At 44.1% G+C, this 25474-nt stretch overlaps 1 long non-coding RNA gene across 1 annotated transcript; it reads left to right on the forward strand.

Annotated features, from left to right (window-relative positions):
• Nucleotides 1-903: 903 nt before the first annotated feature.
• LOC141569371 (uncharacterized) lies at nt 904-21998 on the forward strand. Its single transcript, XR_012492936.1, has 3 exons — nt 904-1020; nt 5709-5772; nt 21679-21998. It is a non-coding gene; the product is annotated as an uncharacterized LOC141569371 (long non-coding RNA).
• The last annotated feature ends 3476 nt before the right edge of the window (nt 21999-25474 follow it).

Consider the following 25474-nt stretch of genomic DNA (forward strand, 5'->3'; position numbering starts at 1 on the left):
CAGTTGCCAAACCACCATTAGATGGACCTGTAGTCTCCTGACCTCTTCTTGTCCTTCTGTCCATTCTCCACACAGCAAGCAGACTGGTCTTTTAAAAACACGAGCTGGATCATGTCATGCCCGTTTTCAAACCTTCAGTGCCCTTGCCCTGCTCTTAGGATACAATCCACATTCCTTCCCGTGGTGCAGGAAGGACCCTGCGAGCTGCCCCATGCTCATTCCGCACCCTTTCCTTTCCTTCTCTCCCGCCCTCTCTCCCTCCCTCCCTCCCAGGGTTCCCCTGCAGTGATCTCCTTTCTTGCTCTCAAGCCAGCCAGGCCTGTTCCCTCCGCCTGGAATGCTCTCCCCACAACCCTCTGCCTGACTGGTTCCTACTCATCTTTCACTTCCTCTGAATGGCCTGTCATGACCCATTACCCTGCTGTGATCACCCTGCTATCCTCTAACAGCACAATGTTTGTCACAGTTGTAACTGTATATCCTCCGTCAGATTGTTTCTATCCCCCAGCGAGAGCAGTCGTTCCCATCTTTAATCACCACACTCACTGATACTGTCAGTGGGCGGCCTTTCCAGCCATCCTTCTTTTCCCTTCCTCCATGGAGAACCCCGGCTCTGTTCAAATCTCCACTGTCCTGAGACCACGTGCTTCAGGAGAGAGAAGCCCCCAACGTTGCCCCAGGGAGTGGGGTTCTGACTGGGTTAGGCACAAGCATGAGATATAATTCTGGTTAATAAATGTTAGGGGAAGTCTGCTGAGGATTTCTGGGAAAGACATATTTTTTTCCTAAAAAAAAAAAAAGACACAGGAAGAAGCAGTACTTCCTTCTCACGTGGACTGTATTGTGATGACATGCCCAGAATAGTGGCAGCTCTCTTGTGACCATGAGGGGAGCCAACTGAGAACAAGCCATTGTCTGAAAGAGAATGCAAAACTAAGAAGAACCTGGAACCTTGATTACGTGGCTGAGCTCCTATGGTAACCAATCTCGGAGCTGACCTACCCCAGGATTTCTTGACTGGTGAGAATAAATTTGTTTATTGTTTAAGTCATTTGAATGGGGTTTTCTGTTATTTACAGTTTAAAATATTCTGACAGATATACCACTGTATTCTCAATTTCTAGCACAGCACTTGACATAGGGGTTCAGTAAACATTATTTGGTGAATAAAGTTTGTTGAGACATTAGTTGGATAACTCCAAGTTTCAGCTCACTGTCTTCGAAATTATTCCAAAATTCTGAATGAACAAGATTTACCTATGATTAGCTAACAGATCGCAAACTCCTATTACATGCATTCATTCAGCTGGAAGCTAAGAACATTCCCAATGTTTTCCTTTTTCTCTGAGGGAGGAGCCTGCGTAATCAAACACATTATTCTCATTACTCCTTGGCATTCAGCAATTATCTCTTCACCCCAACTTTTAGAGTTTAGTGTTTCATTGTTCTTTAACTTTAAAAAAAGATTTTTATTTAAAATATAGTTAACATACAATATTATATTAGTTTCAGGGGTACACCATAGTTATTCAACATTTATATACCTAAAGACGTGATCACCATAATGAGTCCAGCAACCTCTGGCACCGTACCACGTTATCACAATATTATTGACTATTCTCCATGCTGTACATTACATCCCCACGGCTTATTTGTTTTATACCTGCAAATTTGGACCACTTATTGCCTTTCACTCCACCCCGCCCCCTCCACTTCTTAATTTTCCAGTTACAGTTGACATTCTATATTATTTTTATATCAATTTCAGGTGTAGAGCATCGTGGTTAGACAGTTATATAATTCAAGAAGTGATCCCCCTGACTAATCTAGTACCCACCTGGCACTATACACAGTTATTACCATATTATTGCTTATATTCCTTATGCTTTTCTTTACATCCCCATGACTATTTTGTAAATACCAATTTGTACTTCTTAATGTCTTCACCTTTTTTATCCTGACCCTCAACCCCCCTCCCATCTATCACCCCAATAACTCTAGTACCCACCTGACTCCATACATAGTTATTACAATGTTATTGACTATAATTCTTATGCTATACCCTACATCCCCATGAATACTTTGTAACAACCAATATGTACTTCTTAATCCCTTCCCCTTTTTTACCCACCACCCCAACTTCCCTCCCATCTGGCAACTACCAAAATGTTCTCTGTATCTATGAGTCGGTTTCTGTTTTGTTTGTTTATTTTGTTCCTTAGATTCCACATATAAGCGAAATCACATTGCATCTGTCTTTCTCTATCTGACACACTCCACTCAGCACAATACCCTCCAGTTCCATCCATGCTGCCACAGATGGCAAGAACCCAGCCCCTTCCCTGGCCGAGCAATATTCCATTGTATATATGTACCACCTCCTCTTTATCCATTTATCCGTCAACGGACACGGAGGCTCCCTCCACACCTTGGCCATTGTAAACAATGCTGCAATGAACATATGGGTGCACACGTCCCCTCCCCTTGAAGTAGTGTTCTGGGTTTCTTCAGATAAATACCCAGGTGTGAGATTACTGGGGTCATGCTTTGTCTCTTGTTACAGCTTTGTCTCTTGTTACAGTTTTAAAGTTTGTTTTGTATCATATACTTATTGCTATTTCAGCTTTGTTTTTTTCATTTCTATGTCTATGAAATAACTTTTCCCATCCCTTTACTTTCCATCTGTTTGTGTCTTTCAATCTGAAGTGAGTCTCTTGCAGGCAGCATATGTAAGGGTTTTGTTTTCTTATCCATTCAGCCCTCCTATGTTTTTGACTGGAGCATTTAACCCACTCACATTGAAAGCAATTGTTGATAGATATGTAGTTATTGCCACTTTATTATCATATTTTTTATCTTTTTTTCCCCCCATCTTAAAGAAGTCCCTCTAAATTCCTCGTAATATTGGTTTGGTGGAGATGAACTCCTTTAACTTTTTCTTATTTGGGAAGCTCTTTATCTGTCCTTCGATTTCAAATGATAGCCTTGCTGTGTAGAGTAATCTTGGTTGTAGCAGGATTTGCCCCAGTGGGCTCTGGTGTCTGTTGAGACAGCCCTTTGTGTGTGCCACTTGTGGGGCTAACTGGGCAATGTTCTGCTGTTGTCTGAAGCCAACCTCCAAGTATGTTGGTTCTGGGGCCTTTTGGGAGGGTCTCCGGTGCAGGCCCAGGTCTGCCACTGCCTGTGACTGACTGCGGACTACCTGGCAGCATTGTTTACAATGGTTAGTCGCTGCCTGTGCTGACCCTGGAGGGACATTGGAGAGCCTGCGCTGCGAACTGAGGACCGTCTGCCACCAGTAACGGGTCTGGGGTAGCTCTGCAAAATATCAGGACACCCCAAGGCCTGCTGCAACCTGCCAGCTGCCATAAGTTTCAGCCTCTGATAAAGCCACCTGTGGTACTCAAGTAGGGTGAGGCAGGGTCTCAGTGAGTCAGCAAGGTGGAGTAGCAGAGCTCAGCAGGCCAATCAGACTCACATTTGGCCTGTGGGGGCGGGATCAACACAGGAAAGATGGCGCTTACCTGCCGGCTGCTTGGGGAAGGACTCCACAGGGGGAAAAAGGGGACTGTCCCTCCGGTCCTCGCCTGGAAGTTACACAACTCAGTCTCTCTCCATATGTCTTTGATGCCTCCAGTCACCGTCCCTCTGCCGGAGCCCAGGGTGAGTACCTGTGCGGGCCCTTTAAGAGGATATCTGGGTTTCCCACTGCCTTCTGTCCCACCCAGAAGGTCAGAAACTCCACTGTTTTTCACAGCCAAAAGTTGTGGGGGCTCTTCTTCCTGGTGCCAGTACTCTGGGCTGGGGAGGCTGGTGTGAGGCTGGGGTCCCTCATTCCTCTGGGGGGAACCTCTGTGTTCCCTCTCAATTTTCATCCGCCACTTGGAGGTTTGGAGCCAGCCCGTTCCTCGTCTCCATCCCTCCTACCAGTTTCAACATGGCTTCTTTGTATCCTTAGTTATAACATTTCTGTTCAGTTAGACTTCAGATGGTTCTCCAGGATGATTGTTCTATAATTTAGTTGCAATTTTGATGTGTTCACAGGATGAGGCAAGCACAGCATTTATCGATTGCACCATCTTGGATCTCCTGTTATTTAACTTATTCTACATGAAGCTTCTCACTCAAGCTCCTCAAAAGGTAGAAACGTGTCGTTTCCTTCAGTCTTTCATCACACATAACATACTTTTAGCACATGGCAGGTACCCTGTGCTAGGCTTTGGCTAATTGGTTAAATGAACCAAAAGTGATGAAAATTGAATCCTACCTCAAAAAAAATTATAGAGTTTGTCTGTATCATATTATTTGCATAGAGTGAGGTAGGTACATTTATAATAGCAGGGAAAAGTATACACTACTTTCTATGCCCTTAATTCTAACATTAAGTAGATATTTACATTGGGTACCACACAGGAAATCCTCAGGAGGTGGGCAGGGAGACCTCATTTATTATATACAAACTTGGCCTGGATTTCACAGGGAAGATACAGAAAACTCAACGTGGGTCCTCTTGGTCAGCAATGCTAGTTGAAAGCCTCAGTGCTAACTCTTCCTTCTCCAGGAAAACATCTTAAGTTAGTCCTGTCTAATCGATCATTGTATTAGTTTTCTGTTGCTGCATAAGTTACCACAAACTTGGTGCTTAAAATAATACACATCTACTATCTCCTAGTTTTCAGAGGTCAGGAGTCCAGGCATGGCTTAGCTCTGTCCTCTACTCAAGGTCACAAGGCTAAGACCAAGGTGTTGGTCAGGTTACATTCTCATCCAAAGGCCGGACTGGGGAGGGACCTGCTCTGTAGCTCCCTCATGTTGTTGGTAGAATTCATCCCTTTGTAGCTGTAGAATTCACAATGCTTGCTTCTTCAAGGCCAGCAATGGAGAGAGTCTCTATTTCCTTGAGTCTCTGACCTTCAGACCTACTTTTAAAAGACCTTCCTAGTTAGGTCAGGCCCACCCAGGATACATCTCTTTCTTGATTAATTTAAAGCCAGCTGGTTAGGGATCTTAATTACGTCTGCAAAACTTCCTTCACCTTTGCCATATTCTTGGGGTCAGTAGCGCGTCACAGGCCCTGCCCACTCAAGGGGAGGGGATTTCACAAGGGCAGTGATCATGGGCGGTCATCTTAGAATTCTGCCTGCCACAGCTGTAGAGTTTCAGTCTTCTCCTTCTGTGAGTCGCCAGCCACGTTAGTTATTCCTGCCTTGTGCTTTCAGAGCAGCCTCTCTCTAACTACTATGTGTGTTAACCATACACGATTGTAATTACTTGTTCAAGTGACTGTCTCTCACCTAGACTGTAAGCTCCAGGAGTACAGGACTTATGTCTGATTTTCCCAACCTGTCTTGGTGCCTAACTTATGGTAGAGTCTCAAAATATGTGCTAAATATCAATGCTGCTTTTAAAGTCACTGTCACAATTTGGTTGCTTACATGTATCCATCCTCTCATCAAAATGAGGGCATGTAGAATGCCTGTTCTTTTAAAGAACCCTCACATAAAGCATACTAGAGACCAGGATCATTTCCATCTTTGTGCCCTTTATATACAGAATATCTGTCACCTACACGGGTGGGCACTCGGTGAAAGTTTGATGAATGAATAATGCATGAACACAATGATTAAAGCTCTGAACCCTGGGTAGGACAGGTAAATACTCTAGATCGTCACTATAAAATTGTTCTTTGACTTGTTTTCTGCACATAGGAATCTTGCCAATCCTTAGGAGCCCAGCTCAGACTCATCTCCTACCTGAAGCCATCCCTGACCTGTAAGTCTCAGCAATTTTCATTTTTCTGAATTCCTATAGCATTTATGATCACACCCCAAAACACAAGCACTCTGTGTTACATTATCTGTTTTCCACCTTATGTATTCAGCTAGCTATAAAGCTCTTGGAAGGCATGGAGTGTGCTATTTCTCTACATTTCCCGTAGGGCCTAGCACCTAACATTGTATATTGAAAGCTTAGTAAATATGCACTGATCTAAAAAACATTTTAAACACTATGGCTGATCTGTTTTGATTCTAGTTGTGTCCATCTTGTCACTTTCTCTTTTTGGATGTGATTGGCCTTTTCATTCCTGTGTCTTCTCTCCATAATCCACATCCACTAAATTTGCTCTAGTCACAGAGCCAGCGCTGAAGTTTGCATCTCCCTTGGACACACTTAATACTCCATGGGTCTTTCTCCTTAGGAAGGTCAGATCACTGGATAATTCATTTATGTTTTTCTTTAGCATGTTTACTGCAGGTAGGCAGATTTCTGAGTCAGTGGGTATCCAAGGGGAAATGCTGCTTTAAACAAGACAGTTACTGATATGAAAAAAAGTAGAAACTGGCCATGTCATAATATAAAAAAGGGGCAGGGTACAGAAGAGTTAGAAATATTTCACAAAAGAGGATTTTTGAAGATTCTCTTTTGCTTCCCCTGAAGTGTCTCTAACAACTAAAACAGTGTCTGGACATAAGATAAATACTTGCCGAATGAATGAATGAATGAATGAATGAATGAATAGTAGACACTCAGTTAGACTGTATTCCTCCCCCCGCTTTTCTAGGAATTGTCCATTTAACCCATAGCAGGAGAGTGGGCCCTGTGGTCACATTTGAACTGCATGATTCCCGGTTGATTGGACCATGGTGGGCTGGTTGGACCATCTGACGAGCTGGACCAATTAGCTTCTATCTCCTATCAATCGGGATTTAAAACTGAGAGACAGCAGGCTCATCTCTTTGGGGAGCTAGAATCAGGATACATCAACTTAGGAGCTAGGGTTCTACCATGTCCGGCCATGAGGTCCAGAAAGCAGTCTGCATAGAGAGAGAATGAAGCAGGTGCCCTGTGAGAATCAGAAACGAGACAGAGACAGTGAAACCCAGGGATATTCCAGTCCCTAAATCCAACTTTTCCTGAGGCCCACCTGAATTCCTGCCTGTAGCCTCTGAGAGACATTTGTAGGCCCTTAGAATAAATTTCAGTGTTTGCTTAAGTTTGTTTCAGTTAGTTTTGTTGTATGCCCCCCAAAAACAACAACAACAAAAACAAAACAAGACAAAACAAAAAAACCCAAACAACTCCCTCCCCCAATAAAACAAAAAAAGCAATCCTTGGCTGATAAAAGATAAATAGATGTGCATCCCTGGCCCCTAGCTCTAAAACAATGATTGCTTAAGAGACATGGGAGAGTCTCAGAAACAAACATAACCAGATAGTAGTGCTCAGGGATCCCAGAGGTGAAGGACATGGGGAGGCAATGGGACTCCCCAGGGAACTCTCTCAGGAGGCCAGACAAACACAAATGATGGCGGACATGGCTCCTGACCAAGGAAACATCCAAATGCGGGCCAGAGATCAAAGGCAAAGTATAGGGAAAACTGAAGCCCAGAGTGAGCTGAGGCTGTAACAAATACCAAGGACAACACAAAGAGCTCCTTAGTGTCAGAGGAAGAGCAGGGAGGGTCACTGCTTGGTGCAGATGGTGCCATGCTAGCAGATCTCAAAGAGAAAGCAGAACTCCCTAGCTCGTACTTTGTTCCCGAGTTGCACAGGGGATGAAGAGGCAGGCAGAGATGGTGGGAAAGCTGATAGCTCTTTTAAAGAAATTCCAGTTATCAAATCCAGATTCACTAAATCCCAGGAACCCAAAGGTTTTGGAAGTATAACCCCTAAAACCTTTTCAGTAACACTTTTCAGGGACAGACGTTAGAAAGCCAGCATGGCGTGATTTCACTTTTCTAAAAAGCATGAATTCTAAAAAACGATATCAAACATTTGCTGGCTGATCCCTGGGAAGAATTCTAAAATATAGATTAGTAAACAAAGTCACTGAAAACCAAAATGGAAGCTGGGACCTTTAGGAACTAGTGTGAGTTTACTAAAAACAAGTTGGGTCGAAGCAAACTCTTCTGCTTTTTTGAGAAAACTTCACTGAAAGGTAGACCAGGAAGTTATGTAATTCATTTGGGATGTATTTCTTTGTTTCCTCATTTTGGCTGCCCCTCTGTGTTTGTTTCTAGTATTAAGTAGATAGATAGCTCCTCTATGTCTCCCAGTCTTGCTTGGTGGCCCTATGTAGTAGGGGTTCTGTGGGGCCCTAGCATATTCCCCCTGGTCACCTGCTCTGGGTGTTCTAGGTGTGTCCCTTGTATGGGTTGTGTGTACCATTTTGTTATAGTTGAGCCTTGATTTCTATTGGAATGTCACTGGGTGGTGTTGAACCTCAGGCTGAGTGGCTGTGGTTTTGGCCATGTCCACAGCTTATGGGTTGCTGGGGGAGAGGGGCAGCTTACCCCACTGTTGGATTTGCCCCAACAGACCCTCATGCCTGTTGAGACTGCCCTTTGTGTGTGCTGCTTGTGGGGCTAATTGGGCAATGTTCTGCTGTGGTCTGAAGCCAACCTCCAAGTATGTTGTTTCTGGGGCCTCTTGGGAGGGCCTCTGGTGTAGCCCCAGGTCAGCCACTGCCTGTGACCAGCTGTGGACTATCTGGTAGGAGCTACAAAGTGATCCGCAGTTGTTTGCTGCCTGTGCTAATGTTGGAGGTGTGTGGGAAGGCCATGCTCTGAACCAAGGACAGATGCTACCAGTACTCAGCCTCACTTTAGCTCTCTGCAAAATATCAGGACACCCCAAGGCCTGCTGCCACCTGCTGGATTCCTTAAGATTCAGCCACTGATAAAGCCTTGTGCAAGTTGTATGAGGCAGGGTCTCAGGTAGTCACTAGAGTAGGAAGAGTTGTGGTCACCAGGTTAATGTAGACTCTGGTTTGGTGCCAGTGCTGAGCCTGGAGCTACTCAGCAAAAGTCTCAGTGCATAACGAGGTCAGTCGCCACCTGCCTGGGGCCCACAGGCTCCGATAGTTTCCCAAGAAAAAGTTCAATGTGGATGGGGCTGGCTACTTGGGAGAAAGTGCCTCTAGCAGTGCACAAGTTGGGTGGGGGCGTGATCCCAGCAAAGTTAGCAGGGCGGAAGAGTGGAGCTCACCAGGCCAATCAGATTCAGGTTTAGTCTTGTAGGGCGGGCTCAATACAGGAAAGATGGTACCCCTCTCCAGCTGCACAGGAGAAGGACCCCACACAGGGAAAATGGCAACTGTCCTCCAGTCCTCTTACTGCAGCCACACACCTCAGTCTGCCCCCCATATGCCTCCAATGCTCCCTGAGTCACCATCCCTCTGCCAGAACCCAAGGTGAGTGCCTGCAAGCGAGTGAGTCTGTGCTCGGGCCCTTTAAGGGGACATCTGGGTCTCCTGCAGCCTTCCATCCCACTCAGATGGTGGGAATCCCCGCTGTTTTTCACAGCCAGATGTTGTGAGGGCTCCTCTTCCCAGTACTAGTACTCCAGGGCGGGAAGCCTGGTGTGGGGCTGGGGCTGTCCCTTGCTCCTCCAGGGGTGAGAACCTCCATGGCTGAGATATCCTTCCTGCTTCTCAACGGCCACATGGAGGTTTGGGATCAGCCTGTTCCTCGTCTCTGCCCCTCCTACCAGTCTCGACATGGCTTCTTCTTTATATACATAGTTATAAAATTTCTATTCAGCTAGACTTCAAATTGCTGTCCAGGTTGACTGCTCTATAATTTAGTGGTAATTTTGATGTGTTCATGGAAGAAAGCAGGCACAGTGTTTATCTGCTCTGCCATTTGGATCTCTGTCCTGAAGAGTCTTTCTTAGTAGCAGGGTTCTTCCACTTTCTTCTCGGCACTAGGGTTGGCTTACCCTGTCCAGGACTTTTCACCTGTTTGGTACAGCAAAGCTCTCACCCCAATCATGTGAGCACATGGGTGGAGTGTGGAGTACAGTGTCCAACCCACCAGAGCAGTAATATCCCCAGATAGGGACACATACTTCTGATGACTCCTAAAATGATTTTAGGCCATACATGGATGAACATTTCTATCATAACAATTATTGTATTATTTTAATTCATTTAATATTTTGGACAAATAGTACAGTCACATGGTTCCACAAATATGGTAAAATTTCCTCCATCGCTGCCTAATTCTTCCCACCCAATAGGAACCATTTATATTAGTGTATTGGCACTCTCCTCTCAGAAAAGATTTTAAGCATGTAAGATGGAGACCCTGTCTCCTGTCTCCCCCCATTTATACCTACACAATTTTGCACTATGCTCTTTTCTCTCAACAATAGTTCCTTATCAGCATGTAAAGAACTTCCTGCTTTGTTCTATGGCTGTGTAGTTTCCTTCATATAACCAGTTCCCTGTTGAGGGATAGTCAGGCCTTTTCCAATTATATGCTATCATAACGACATTGCAGTGAATCTTCTTGTGTGTATATCATCTCACACATCCGTGAAAGTATTTGTTAAAGTAGAATAGATGGGACAGAGAGTTTATTTATTTTAATGTGTATTAGAAAAAAAATTGTATAGCTGGCACACCAAACCTACAATGTCACAGTTACTGTATTTTATAAGAAAGCTAAACTTTATTTAAAAATTTAAAATTAATGAAAGGACAATATTAGGTAAATAGTAACATATATGGATTGAAAATATGACTAAAAATTATGAAAGTTACATATAAACACTGACCTAGTATGGGACTATTTGTGTTCCTGCCAGAAGCTCCTAAAATCTCCATTTATTTCAGGGTTCAAAAGTAGAGGAAATGTCCAGAGGGGGGAAATCTGGAGTCCAGAGGCCTGTGTTTGAATTTTGACTTTCCTCTAGCTGGCTGTGGGTCTTACAGCCTCTTGCAGCCTCACTTTTCTTATGTAGGAAGGTGTTTTGTGGGAGGAGTCAAGTGCCTAGAACAGAGTGCCTTCTTGATAAAGGTGGCTATTATAATTCAGCTATTTTGAGTGAATTTGGGGAAGAAAGAGAAGTCAGAATCTTTGTTCTGCTTATAGCACCTCTTTTTTTCAACACTCCTCTTCCCGAAACACAGTTACAATGGCAGTTGGAAGTGAAGCCAGATGCAAATATAATAGGGCATGTGACCTGTGCAGTCACACAGGACCCCAGGCTTAGAATGTCTCCATGCTTGGTTTAATTTAATTCTCTGCTGTCACCATCTTGAGGCTCTTAATAATTCTGAGCAAGAGGTCACATTTTCATTTTGCACAGGGCCCTGCAAATTCTGTAATCAGTCCTGTATTAAATGTCAGACACACATGGTCTCTCCCTCCTCCTGCCACCCCTGACAGATTGTGTCCTATTGCTCCTGAAAGTTGCTGCGGCCATCTGTGGAGCCTAAATCCTGGCCACATCTGCTGTGAACTGGAGCCCCCTCTGCTGACACCTTCTATTCTTGTCCTACATCTATCATAGACTTCCTCAGCAGACATTCCCAGCATCATTCCAGAGGAGGGCATTTGGGAACCTGTTTCCAAGTCCCCCTAGGTTTTCCAGGGAGCCTTCGCTGGTCAGAGTCAGGGTTTGGAGGTGCCTCAGTGACTTCTGCCCCCAGCCATGCCCCTGAGTTCCTTGGAAGCACTTAACCATCTGTGGTCCTCTCTCATCCCGTTTTAACCAAGGAAGCATCGTGGGGCCAGAAATCCTGGATTCAAATCTTGGCTCTGTCATGGACTTCCTAAGCAAAGTTTCATAAGTCACTCCAATTCTCAAGACCCTCCATTTCCTTATCTGCAAAATAGGTATAAGAACGGTGCCTAACTTGTTGGTTTACCCTGAGATTGAAATAAAATGTTATGTAAAAGTGTCAACCAGCTGCTGAATGCAGTGGGTGCTTTTGGATTTCCAAATTTATGACAGAAAAATGAACAAGTATTCTTTGTTTGCTTCGTGGGGTGCTGATTCTCTGTTTGGCCATTCCTTCCCTCCTACTCCAGGCTGCTCTGAGCAAAAGTCTCAGCGCATGCTGGGTGCCACCTCCTCAGCCAGACCCTTGGACTCTCAATTCCACTTCTGTCCAAGCTCCACTCAGTTTTTTCTTGGCTTCTGGTTTGTCTGCTCTCAAGTTTGTAGCCATGTATTTCTTAGAATTCTTATCACACAAAAGCTTTGCAGATGGTTTATTACACTGGGGTGCAATTAAACATAAAATTCATGACACTCGGTCTAGGACTATTAAGTGTTGTGGAAGTCCCCTTTTACACAAAACACTGAACTTCCTGCTTTAGAATCTATTGTAATTTTCCACTAACTAGAGTTTTTATACTTCCCTGCCTATCTTTTCAGATTGTCTGCTTACAAGCTGTAGGTGGGACATCTATGAGGTGTGATCAAACAATATGGTGAATGTTTAAAAAAATTATTATAATAAAAGACACATTACCATTAATACCCCTCAAAATACTCCCCCTTGCTTCAAGCACACTTATCCTGTCATTCTTGCCACTTTCTGAAGCTATTCTAGAAGTCCTCTTTCATGAGTGTCTTTAGTTGCACTGTCGTGGCTGCCTTGATGTCCTGAGTCAATTCTAAATGTTTACTTTTCATGGTCATTTTGACTTTGGGGAAGAGCCAGAAGTCACACGGTGCCAGATCTGGTGAATAAGGTGGATTAGAACACACTGTAATGTTTTTATTTGACAGAAATTGCCGTACCAGAAGTGATGTGTGACATGGAGCATTGTCATGATGGAGGATGAAACCATTTGTCCACTTCATGCTAATGAGTTGTTCTTGATCCATGATTTACAGCATGCTTTGAAACACACCTTCTCTCAACCATAGCTCACACCCAACTGATTTCACTGAACAAGTTGAAACTTGTCACAGTGTTACTAAGCTTCGATGCACCGCTTCCCGTATTGAAGTTCCCTGCCTTTCTGTTGGGATGGCACTTGGCAGCAGCATTCACCCTATTTTGTGATCACAACAGAAAGGCTCCGTGTCACACATCACTTCTGGTACAGCAATTTCTGTCAAATAAAACCATTACGGTGTGTGCTCATCCACCTTATTTACTGAACCTGGCACCGTATGACCTCTGGCTCTTCCCCAAAGTCAAAATGAAACATTTTGAATCAACTCAGGACCTTGAGGCAGCCACGACAGCGTAACAAAAGATACTCATGAAAGAGGACTTCCAGAACTGCTTCAGAAAGTGGCAAGAGCGATAGGACAAGTGTGCTTGAAGCGAGGGGGAGTATTTTGAGGGGGATTAATGGCAATATGTCTTTTACTGTAATCATTTTTTTTCAGTTTAAACATTCACTGCATTGTTTGATCATGCCTTATATTTCTTATACCACGGTTCTTCCAGACTCTCTCCTGCTTTCTCCTTCCATCCTGTCTATTGGGACACCAAATCCTGAAAAGCAGATGGGGAAATGGGTAGCGATATGGTTCTTAGGGCAACGAAACAAATTAAGAACCTATTAATATTACAATATTTCAGACAAGAAATAACGCTAAGGCAGCCACAGGAAGACAGGAAGGGTGTGAATAAATGAGGTCTTGCACTTGGAGATAAAGGGGAGGAGGAATCAAAGATAAGAGTCTCTGGAGTCCCTGGTGTTTCCAGCTGGAGTGACTCCTCGACTGGCCTTGAACCCCATGCAGGTTCAAGAGTCTTTCTGAAACCTTGGTCTGTAGTAACACCTTCCCACTGATGAAATGTGTTTTTCTTCTCCTTTCTGCATAAGCTCTTACTGCCTTCCTCCTGAACAGAGCTAAGCATCCAAATTAGGCTAAATCCCAACTCATTTCCTAAACTTCACCAAATAAGTCAAATACACCTGGGGTCCAAGGGAAGGGGTTTGTGTCAAGTAGCAGGGACACAGAGTTCTTCAGACTCCAACTGCAAGGGGTTGAGACCTGAGGGAAATGGTTTCCAGATATTTCCACATGGACTTCCTCTCCTCTGAACACAAAGTGTCGATGGCGGATGTGCTTCAAAGGCAGTGTAGACGTGGGAGAGAAGTAATGTCTGCAACCAACCAGCAAAAGTCTTCCCCTAGCAGGTATCTAAAAGTGGGAAGGGCATGGGTCCAACCACATTCCCACTTTATCTTAGAGAAAGTTAGGGAACAGAGGGCTGAAACCAATGGCCAACTGGGAGTATATCGTTCTCAGATCTTCGTCAAAAGTTAGCTGGACCCTCCCAGCCCATTCTCCTACAACTTCTCAGTGTTACTACCTGTCGGCCATTGTGGTTGCCCAAAGATGAGCAGGAGTCCAGAAGGTTCCCTGTAAGGACAATTATGTATCTAATTGCTGTAGGTACAGAGGCTGACATCCTTCAGAGGCAGGAGCAGTGCTAGCAACTATACTACTAACAGTTCCTCTCTATGGGGTTCCTACTATGTGCCAAGGAAGCTTTAAGTACTTGATGTGCATCATTTACTCCTTATAGAAACCCACTGATAGTAAACAAAGCTGAGTCTTAGTTTAAGTCACTTGTTCAAGGAGCAGAGCTCATAAATGACCAGGATTATACCCAGGTCTATCTGGCTCCAAACCAATTCATACTCAGTAAAGAAGAGGGAAAGAGAAATTGCCACCTCAGCAGCCTTTTACCTATTCTGAATACTCTTGGGCAATTTTTTTTCTTTCTCAGAATCCAAAGGATAGCAAAGATGTTTCAGCTGTAAACTTGTTTTGTTTTTTCCTTATAAAAAACAAACAAACAAAAACAATTAAAAAACAGGGATCTTTTCCTTCAGGAATGGTTTAATGCTGCTTAGAGGTAGTGGATGATTTGATCTTTAGAGGTCTCCTAAAATTCTGACCCACGATCTGATAGACTCAAGTTTTGCTGACACAAATACAAAAGCTGTCACTTTCTGCTTTAAAGTTACTGGTCTGGGACCTGTCAGTCCACCAAAAACTGAGTCTCCCCTGACATAAAACTGACCATGGGACAAGCAAGTCCTATAAGAAACAGCTGGGCCAAAGCAGGCAGAGTGCAGAGGGGAGTAAGGGTGGACCTCAGCAGCTGGGGAAGAGGAGGCTGGGAGCCAGGGAGGTGGGGGCTTCCATCAGCATGAGGGCCGGCCAGGGCACTCTGCCTTACAGCCTTGTTCTCTGAACTTTTTAAATATTTAAATAAACTGGAAATATTTCTTCATCTTGTGACCCCCAAATAAGTTTCTGTAAAAGCAAATAAATATCAAAATAGATACAAAAAATAGGCAGCTTTAAAAAAAAAATGTCTGAGACGTTTGGAATTTGGAATCCCTGGCATAGTCCTGTGTTCTTCCTTTGTCAGCTGTGGAGATTTTGTCTCCCAAGGAGCTGGTCCCATGTTTTTCAGCCTCAAGCACATTTTAGCTGAAGGGAACCGGGCCTGCAGCTCCATCTATCCCCTTAGCCATCACTCTGGGCCCAGGGGCCTTCTCAAATCCCATGGGGTTAACCGAGGGGTCCCAGAATTCTTCCCTGGCTCAGGCTGGGGTACTTTGACAGAAGGGTGGGCAGGGGAGCAGATTATCCGTGCCGGTGGGACTTTCCTGAGATGATTTGTGAAACTACAACTAGAGTACTGCTGAGGTCATTTGCCAAAGTCAGATGGAGACCAACTCTTCACTAGGTTTTCTCTGCCTGGGAAAGAAGCAGGCAAATCCTTGCTCCCTGAGGCTTTCATTTTAACTCTGGAAAAATCTGTGTCATCTGCTGCTGCTCCCACTGAGCTGTTTTCAGGCCCCAAGCAAAGACTCCTCAGACAACTGTTCACTCTGGAGTCCACTCCTAGGATCTCTATAGCAACCTGGGTACCAGCTGGAAGACCCAGAAACTGAGCGGAGTCCTGCCGTCCAGGCCTGAGGAAGAGGAGTGAGCAGTCTACAAAGAGGAAGTGTCGTTTTATAGACGGCTTTTTTGCTTTTTTGTTTTTTTCTTAAGGTAGAATTCTGAGGAATAAAACATGTGTTTAGATGACCGTAAAGTAGCTTTCAGAACCAGATGCTTTCTACTCAGTTCCAGGCAAGTGATGAACAAATTGGCTCTTTATGTTCTCCTACTCGTGTTCTAAATTAAGCAATTTAAGGTCCAGCAATTCGCTTTCATTTTGTTCAGGCAAAAAGTCACGACGCTGAATCTCTGCATTAACTGTGGTCTAAATCACATTATAATCCTTTTCTTATCAATCTTCACACTGGTTGTTGTTTTAACTGAGGAAAAGAAAAGAAGAAGTGAAATTGGGTTGATGTCAAGCTTAGTTCAGTCCTCCAATAATGACAAAGCCCAATTTGCATACTCTAGCGGCCTCATAAGCAAAGGCTAGGTCAAGATCCTTGCCCTGAAAAAAACTTATCTGTGATTGGCGATGACAAGAAGAGCTAGGATAAAACAATTAGAACCAGACCAGGCCATATGAAAATAAGCTCTGCCTTGTGTGGCCTGGACACCATTTCCAGAAGATGAAAATGGCTTAGGCTTCAATTCTTAGGACTTTGAGCAAATATATTCAAATTAATGCTGTCTTCTTTCACAATTAAAAGTATTTCAGCAGATTGGCTGTTCCCAATGTGTCATCTTCGGTGAACCAAAGGGAGTCTATTTTTTTGTTTGGCTGTCTTACAGCCACCTGGCTTTCAATAAGTTGTTCTGTGCCTCTTATAAGGCGTGAAATCTAAAACCCCTGTCTAGGCCTCAAATGATTCTCTCTCTTCAGTCAAGTTTGCTAACTCTCCAGCCACCTTGTGATTGGTTATCATCATAGCTCTTGCTTTAGAAACTATTTCCCAACCATTTGAGTTATCTAAGGTAAGGTTTCTGCATTCCAGCTGATTACGCCATCCTTCCGTTCACCAAGCACACATTTGGGGAGGGGAAAACCATAGAATCTTAAGTTCATTTGCTCCCTGTGAACTTGAAAAAAACCACCAACAAAAAAAGCGCCCTAGCTGTGACCTTTGGCTAGTTGATCTCCTAGTTCATCTGTCAGAACTGAACTATCCATGCCCAGGTGGAACAAGAGAGACATTTCCACTTATAAGGAAGGCCAAGGTTAAGCTGGGATGTGGGAAAGGGAAGGAGAGAAGGGGTCCAGGGGCCCAAGTGGTAGATGCAGCTTAGGGGAGCCCTTCCTTCATAGTCTCTTTTTGCTTGATCCTTATCAGGCCATCTGGAGGCACTTGTTAAACAAACAGAACCCTCTGTCCCTCATCCAGTTTCTGGGTGTGCCCTGAGTCACATTCAGGGATGAGGAAGGAAGAGGGGCTGTGAAATGAACCTCATTGTCCGGTGGTTCTCTTTTCCTGATTTGGTCTGGCAGGCCTGGGCACGGGGGCCTGGGAAACATCTTTCTTGGCCGGGGTAGCGGGGGAAATCTAGTGCCGTTTATTTTTCCCATTCAGGGTCTGAGCTGACCCTGGATGAAAATCTCCAGAGGAGCGAAGCCATAACTATCCCCCCTTTTCCCCCTTAACTGTCCAGTTAGAACACATGTATGGTTTCTAGGCGTATAAAAATGCATTTTCGTGATCAAGGTGATATAGGACACAAAAACATCCACTCCAGAGAATTGTATTTCTGTAGCAAATATGCATCTTCCCACTAATACAGATAGGCAAAAAGAAGTTTGTATTTTTCCAAAGTCTCTACTTTCAGTTCTCTTTTTCTTTTGGTGGCAGAAAACATAAACCTACTCAGTTCTAGGCATACTTAGACATGTGCAGTTGAAACTTGCTCAAGTTCCCCTACTCTGAAATTCCCAAACTCTTCTAAGGGTCTGTCATCTTCTCCTTTTGAAGCCAGCTGCTTCCTGGAGATAATGGCTTTCAGCATCTCTCCTATGAGTCCCCATCTAGCTGGTCTCTCTCCCTTTATCTTCTCAGGTGGGGAGGGTGGGAGCAGGGAAGAAGGCGTTTGGAAGGGGGAGGATGGTGGAGAGTGGAGGAGACTGGCTCAACAAACGTTCTCCCTCCCTCCATCCTATCTTTCCGTGTTACATCAGGACCATTGCTGTTGAATTTAAAAGCCAACAATTTGGTCTTTCTTCTCTGGCTCCATCATGACAATTCTCCTATGAGACTGATGGCAGCCTCCTATTTCTCTGCAGGCAGGGGGTGGGGGTGGGGTGGAGGTGAAGGTCACAAAATACAAAGGAGGATGAGGGGAGGACATCATCCATTAATACTTCACAATGTTACATAAGCCCATGCTGTTATTGTGCAATGCTCATTTTCTGTTACTCCACCCCTAGTACTGTTGACTGAATGATGGGTGCACCATTGCTGAGCAAAGGACTCAGGGCCCACATGAGCGGCTGGAACTCGGGGCAGAAGGTCTATAGGTCCTTTGTTCTCACGGCATCCTGAGGAGAGGTGCACTAGGGCGGGGCAGGTAGGATGCACTGTGAGACCTTGTCCCCTAGTGACTCTGCCTCCCCTTCTCGTCCCTTTTTTCTTTCTCTTTTATGCTCTCTCCCTCCCTCCCTCTCCTCCTTTCTCTTAAGCATAATTTACATGTAGTAAAATATTCACATAGGACGTGTACAGCTCAATGAATTATTACCCGTGTGTCCACCCGTGTCACCACCACCAGAGTGCTCCCTTTTTATGGGAGATGGTGAGTATAGTCTTGTAACTGGGACACATAGAAGCTGCATTTGTACACAGAATGGTCTGACTTTAGGTGCCAGCTGTTTATTGGGGTTTCTGGCTTTTGAATTCCCCAGCTCCTCCCACCCTGGCTAAGACTGTGGGTCAGAAAGTCTCCACCAAGGAACCTACCCAGCCCAGAGACCCGGCAGGGTCCCCTCCATCTGCTTGGGAGGGAACTTCATCACCAGTGACCTCTGTAAGACGCAGATGGGAGTATCAGTGGGTCTGTTCCAGATTCATTGGTCACGTGAGTGTCCTGCCCTGGATGAGAAGTGTTGTGACACCCAGCCATCTCAGTGTCACTCTCCTCGTGGTGTGGGCTGAGTTACGTAGATGAGGCCCACACAGCTTCATTTCCTCACCAGGAAGTAGCAGAGACACCAAGCAGAGTCAGAATCAGAATCAGTTGAGAATCGATCTGAGGTGTTGTGTTTGTAACCGTGGCCTTTGACAGAGGAATTTTTCTCCCACTGCTTTCAGATGTTCCCACAATCAACAGGGTCTTGGGTCCCCGCAAAAGACAACAGACCAATTCACCCAGGACTTTTCACTCTGACAAATGCTCACTGTCAGCTTTGGAACAGTTGAAATTGGTACAACCTTTCTGGAGAACATCTTGTAATACACTCATAATATGCTTTGATTCAGCATTCTTCTTCTAGAGAACTGTTCTGCGGAACTATGCAAATATACAAATATACCCCCTCCCCCCACACATATGCACATATATACATTGCAGCAACGTTTATATTATAATAGGTAAGAATTTTTTGAAAATCTAAGTGACCCCGTGGAAGGGAGTGACTAAATAATGATAAATGTGTACAGGAATAGAATGAGGTAGATCTATGTGATGATATCACAAGATGGCTGAACTATGTGAAGTAAAACAACACAACACAAAACACAAACCTGAAGAAGAGTTTGATACCTTTTGGGTAAATTAATAAGAATATGATGTCAGCACCTGTATTGGAAGTATTGATATCACTTATCTCTGGGATATGGGCGGAATGCTAGGGGACTTTTATTTATAGCTTTTATATTTTGGCATTGTTGGAATTGCACAATGAGCCTGTATTACGTGTGAAGTCAGAAAAACTATAGTTTTTTTTTGTCTGTTCTTTTAAGAAAAGAGAAAAAGTGTGATAACTATATGTAGTGCCAGGTGGGTACCAGACTAACAGGGAAGATCGCTTCATAAATTATATAAATGTCTCACCACTACATTGTACACCTGAAACTAATATCAAATAATATTGAATGTCAATTGAAACTCTAGGTTAGGCTATCTATAGAGTTGGCCCCAAAGGAGAAGGAAATAGTAAAACTGGGATGACATGTGACATGGAAGTCTCTGCTAAGCAGGGAGACACTGCTTAACTCAGGGAGCTTTGGGGGGACCTTGTGAGCCAGTGGCCCCCAGGGAGCCCAGCTTCCTGGTATTCGCTCTGTGGTGTGACCCCCTCTCCTTGAATGTGGACTGAACCTACTGCCTTCTCATGATGAGAATACAGCAAACAAAATAAGGAAAAACCAATAATAACTGAAATAAAACAAAAGAATTTTAAATAAACTGAAACAACAACAACACCAAAGCCAGTAAGGAAAAAGAAAGAGAATACGTCAAAAGTGATGGGATATCACTTCCAAGATTAGGTCACAAAAGACTGTGATTTCCTTCTTGCTAGCACTCTGTCACTTGCTCACTTTAATGAAGTCAGCTGTCCTGATGTGTCATATTGAGAGGCCCATGTGGCCAAGAGGACAGCCTCTGGGCAACAGCCAGTGAGAAACTGACGCCCTTAACTCAACAGCCTGTGCAAAACTGAAACTGCCTTACTGGGGCCATGAGATGAGTGTGGCTCCCAGCCCCACGCCTTGATCGTAGCCTCGAGAGACAGACCCTGAGCCAGAGGACCCAGCTAAATTGTGCCCAAATTCTTGACGCACAGCAACTGTGAGATGATAAATGTGTGTTGTTACACTTTGCGGTAATTTGTTATGCAGCAGTAGGTAAGTGATATAGTAGGAAAATGAATGTGACTCACTCTAATGGGGCAGAGGCTTTGGGGGGGCCGCAACTTGTTATTAGGTTGGTGCAAAAGTAATCGCGGTTTAGCAACCCTTAGTTTTTTCTCTATATCTCTGAGACTTTTCTGATTAGTTTGTTCATTTCTTCTATTCTTGAGATTTCACATATAAGTGAGATCACATGGTATTTGTCTTTCTCTGTCTGACTTCTTTCACTTAGCATAATGTTCTCTAGGTCCATCCATATCGTTGGAAATGGTAAGATTTTATTGTTCTTTATGGCCGAGTAATACTCCACTGTATAAATGTACCACAGTTTCTTAATCCAGTCATCTACCAATGGGAGGCGGGGTGGGGATGAGGGAGAAGGTGAGGGGTTTAGAAAGCACAACCGGTAACCACAAGATTGCCATGGGGATATGAAAGACAGTTTGGGACTGTTGTAAAGATTTTTGTAGGGTATCCGATGGACACTTGTTTTATTAGGGAGACTACTTCATGGGTTGTGTAAGTGCCTGACCACTGCACTGTACACATGAAGCTGAATCATAATGAATGTCAACTATAATTTGATATATATACAGTCTCAGGATGTAGAGTACAGCATTAGGAATAGAGACAGTGGAAATGTAACGGCTGTGTGTGATGTCAGAGGGGTAGTGGATGGGGGAGGGGGTTATCACTTTGTGAGGGGTACAAATGTCTAACTATTACATTGTTTTGGACACCTGAAAATAATAATTAAAAAAATAAATGAAAATATTTATCTATGGGGAAAAAAGTATTTGCAGTTTAAAAGGTTAATAATTGCAAAGACCGCAATTACTTTTGCACCAACCTAATTAGCTCTACCTGTATGAGAAGGTCACCTTTTAGGACTTTCACTAGAGTTTCTGAATTTGGCAACCAAGGGTAGATCTAGGAGGTAGAGAAGCTTAATGGAATGATGCCCTGCCTCCTTTGTACAACTGTTTCATACACCAGGGGTCTTAAAATGTGCGTGTTGAGCAGAGGTATTTGCGGCAGCCAGCCTCCAAGATGGCTGGCAATCATCCGAGCTTCCTGGTATTCATGGCCTTGTGTAGTCCCACCACGAAGCAGAGCTGACCCGTGCGACCAATAGAATACTGCAGCGGTCAGTGTATGCGATTTTAAATTGCAGCTCCTGGCTTGCACACTTGGATAGTTTTCTCTGGTGGAAGCCAGCTGCCATGTCGTGAGGACCGTCAAGAAACCCTGTAGAGCGGCCCACATGAGGAAGAACTGCAACTTCTTGCCAAGAGCCAGCATCAACTTGTCAGCCTTGTGAGGGAGCCACCTTGGAAGCAGATCTCCAGCCTCAGATGAGCCTGCAGATGACGTAGTCCCCACTGACGTCTGACTACAACCTCATGAATGACTTAACGCAAAAACGCTCAGTAAGCCACTACCCAACCCCTGATGCACAGGAACTACGAGAGGTAAGGAATGATTATTGTTGTTTGAAGATGCCATGTTTTAGAGTATTTTGTTATGCGGCAATAAGTAACTAATACATTGTTGGTCATGTTTTGGTTCAATATTCATTTATTCAACCAATATTGGCTGCACATCTGCAATGTAGCGGGTAACTGTGCTCAATGTGGGGGAAATGTGGTGAGAAAAAACAGACACAGTGCCTGTTTTCATGGAGTGGACCATTTAGTAGTGACACAGATAATTAGATAAATAAATGTAAGTTACAGTAGCACAGGAAAGGGGCTATAAGCTACTTAGGGCTACGAGAGGGACTGAATTTAGATCAAAAGGGATTAGGTCAGGTTTCCCTAAGGAAGTAAGCTGAATGAGGAGTTAGGTGAATGGGCCTGGAGGAGGAGAGCATTCCAGGCTGAGGAAGTGGCCTGTGACAAAGCCCCGTGCTGGAGGGAGCAGAGAAGAGGGATTGATGGGAGCCCACTGTGGCCAGGGCTCAGAGACTGAGGGGGAGCAGTGAGGCAGGGAGACAGGCCAGTTCACAGAGTTTTATGGCCGTGTTAAGGACTTTGGATTTTATACTAAGAGCAATGAGAAGCCTTTGAGTCCTTTTAAGAAGTAGAGAAATATAGTAAATTTGACTTAAAAATCTTTGATTTAAAATCATTTGTAGAGCATGGGTTGGAAAGCATCTGTGAGGAGACCAGGTAGAGGAATGGGTCAGGATTCCAGATAGTGTCATCATCAAACAGTGTGCTTACAAAGCACTGTCCGTCCCTTTTCTTAGTATTCTTTGAAAAAGAGTAGGTTATACAGACATAATTTTTGGCTTCTCAGAGTCTACCTTCTAAAAAAATCAACAATGGGAGGGTCCAATTAGGACGACATGCAGACATAAAGGTTAGCTGGATAATTGAGAAATAACTCCAGGCAAGACCCAGATCAATCTGTCAATTACTATGTAAAGGAAACAGAATTAACATTTCTTGAACATCTAATAGCTATGCCAGACATCTGACACCCCGTATTGATTTGTGCCCCATAACATCTTCATGCTGTAGATGACACCGCATTCACTTTACTGATGAATACACAGGCTCAGAAAGGTTAAGCGACGTGACAGAAGCCAGCTTGCTGGGTCTGTTTGTTCCAAAGCATAAGCTTGTTTTATTCTACCATATCACCTACATTTTTATAAGACTCCATTTGACATCCTTCCTGTAGTGGAAAAAGTCTTGTTTATAACCAGAAACCTAAATTCTAGTTGATTACTATAACTTATGTATTTCTCCAGGCCATATACTTCTCTGAGCTAACCTCATGAAAATGGGAACAATACCTGTATTCATTCATTCATCATCCAACAAAAGGTGCCTGGTTTTTTCATAAAATATGTGAGGGACCCCAATTATGTGCAAGTTTTATAAAGTGACCAAAGACAAATAATCCATAGACCCTGCCCTAGAAGAACCTATGCAGTCATGAGTTGGATAGACAATGGTGGTCCCATAAGATTATAATACAGCTGAATTTCCTGCAAGAAATTGAAGAACACGTTGTTCAGGAGGAATCTTTTTCTGTGACGGGAGCAATATCTGTGGCTCCTAAGCATAGATTCCCTCTCACTCACAGCACCTCAGTTGTGAGCGCACAGATTACATCCCAGTCAGCCAGCCACGGACCTGTTTCAGGCAGAGGACCCTGCTTCCCATCGCACGCCCACTCACATCACTAGCTATCCATAGGACACTATAGTCCCCAAATCTAACTTGAGGGTGTGCAGAGAACATTAGTGAAATTCTTTGTTGAGGACCTAAGATCCCATAACAAGGACACAGGTCCATAGGAGCGACCTTAAGTGCCATGGCCACTTCAGTCAAAGCTTTCTGGGCAGTGCGGAGCCAGCCCGTCCCTGCACTTGGGAAATAGTTTCAGGTTGTAATGATGTAAAGCATCGATAAGTTTTATTTCATCCATCATGTCAATTCCAGAGAGAGCCCATTGTGCCAAAGAGGGTCAATGGAACCAAAAACAAATCTCCAAAGTCAACATATGGAGGGAGTCCTCAGTTCTATACCTTCTCCACGTTAAACACCCTCTTTAAAAAAAATTTTTCATGACTACCACAAAGTTCCTTAATCTGACCACTGCTTCAACATAAAATAGCCCAAACCACACTGTCATGACAGTCCCCTATGTTCCTGTATCTCTCCATGTTAATTTTTCATTCCTACTGACACTCAGGTCACCTTTCACTTCTTCCTGACAGTCAACTATTACGGTGATCTGCACCTTACTCAGCCAGTCAAGCCAGCCCCCATCCCTGTTCATGGAGCAGCATGGACGGCTTCGATGTTCTATTTCTGATCCTATCGGTAGGAAGCAGTGGGTAGGCTTGTGGACAGTGTTTATAAAGTCTACAGTAGTGGACAGTCATGTCCTAGGCTGTCTCACCACTCCTCACTTGCTCACTCACTCACTGACTCACCCAGAGAACTTCCGGTCCTGCAAGAGGGTGGGTCTAGATACAAGCTGGGCCAATCAGAATTCATGGTAAGTGTCCTATCCAGGTGTACCATTATCTTTTATACTGCATTTTTACTGTACCTTTTCTATGATTAGATATGTTTAGATACACAGATATTTACCATTGTGTTACAATTGGCTATAGTATTCACTATAGTAACGTGCTATACAGGTTTATAGCCTAGGAGCAATAGGCTTTGCCATTGAGCCTAGGTGTGCGTGAGTATTTTCTATGCTGTTTACACAATGACAAAATCACCCACAGGCGCATTTCTCAAAATGCATCCCTGTCCTTAAGTGAGATTTGACAGTAAATATACATTTACTGTTTTGTGTAATGAGAATCCCATTTCTGAGAACTTTTCTTCCTTTACGTTCCATCCACAGAATTACAGTGAAAGTTTCCATATTAGTAAAGTATGGTCCATAGTTGATTGGTCCAGAGGGTGGGTCTAGATTCAAGCTGGGCCAATCAGAATCCTTCCCTGGGGCTTTGGACGTGAAACTGAGAGAAACCAGTTTTGGTCTGGGTGTCTGAACTTCAAGATGGGAAACTGAGTGGACTTCTGGTGGACATGTTTTGTCATGTGACTGGTAAAGTTGAGGAAACTGGCTCTTAATAAAAACAAGAATGGAACAGGCCTGCAGAGAAATGTAGATATGAGTTTTAGGTGGTTTGTCATGTAAAGTGAAGCAGAGCTTTAGTCGATACTATATTGTACAGTATCCGGAAGCACCATTTACACTGATTCCTTATGAGTGGCACCCCTAGAACTTGACTGTGTGGCATGAATGTGTCCCCTGTTGTTGTGCTAGGAGACAGTCCTTCTTTTAGTTGGGGATGGAGCTGTAGATAAAGGCCAGGCCCAACTAACTCAGGTATTGAATATAACCGAATGGCATGCGTGCTGTAATTGTACCCCTCTAAAACCCATGGCAGACGTGACTACAATGCCTTCCTGCTGGGCCCACTGTGTCCT

The sequence above is a fragment of the Rhinolophus sinicus genome, linkage group LG17, assembly GCF_036562045.2.
Source record: "Rhinolophus sinicus isolate RSC01 linkage group LG17, ASM3656204v1, whole genome shotgun sequence".
NCBI lineage: Eukaryota > Metazoa > Chordata > Mammalia > Chiroptera > Rhinolophidae > Rhinolophus > Rhinolophus sinicus.